Raw genomic sequence first — 886 nt, forward strand, 5'->3', positions numbered from 1 at the left:
CAAAGATCCCCAAAGAGATGCAACCCAAAAAAATCCTCTCCAAGCAAAGCTCAAAGACAGAGAGAATCTAAAAAGAAGCGAAAGTGCTAAGTCACCTATAAGGAAGCCCCTGTCAGACTAACAGCTGACGTCTCATCAGAAACTCTACAGGTCAGTGGAGAATGGGATGATATATCCAAAATACTAAAAGAAAAAAAACTGCCAGCCAAGAATACTATACCCAGCAAGGCTATTCTTTAGAAATGAGGGGAAAATAGTGCATTTTCCAGAGAACGAAAAGCTGTGGGAGTTCACCACCACATGACCAGCCCTTCAAGAAATCCTCAAGGAAGCCCTGAATCTGGAATCTGCAAACCAATAATCACTACCATGAATACACAAGAAAGAACAAAACACACTGATAGAAAAAAATGCAAATGAGAAAGAGAAAAAAACCTAAATCTTACCACCACAAAAAGCCATAGTGACCATGTAATAATGCCCCTACTTTATNAAAAAAAATGTAGCAGAACTCATGGACCTGAAAGATTCACTCAATGAAATAAAAAACACAATAGCTTAAGCAGCAGGCTAGAATAAGCAGACAAAAGAATTTCTGATCTGGAAGATAGTCTTTTCAAAATAACCCAGGCAGACAACAAAAAGGAAAAATTTTTAAATGAAGAAAATCTAAGAAAGCTAACAGACAGCCTTAGTGCACAAACATTCAAATCATGGGTGTTCCAGAATGAGAGGAGAAAGGAAAAGGCATGGAAAACCTATTCACCAAAATAATAAAATTTCCCAGGTATAGGGAGAGACACAGACCTTCAAATCCAGGAGGCTCAAAGATCCCCAAAGAGATGCAACCCAAAAAAATCCTCTCCAAGCAAAGCTCAAAGACAGA

Source organism: Galeopterus variegatus, unplaced genomic scaffold (genome assembly GCF_000696425.1).
Source record: "Galeopterus variegatus unplaced genomic scaffold, G_variegatus-3.0.2 Scaffold13890, whole genome shotgun sequence".
NCBI lineage: Eukaryota > Metazoa > Chordata > Mammalia > Dermoptera > Cynocephalidae > Galeopterus > Galeopterus variegatus.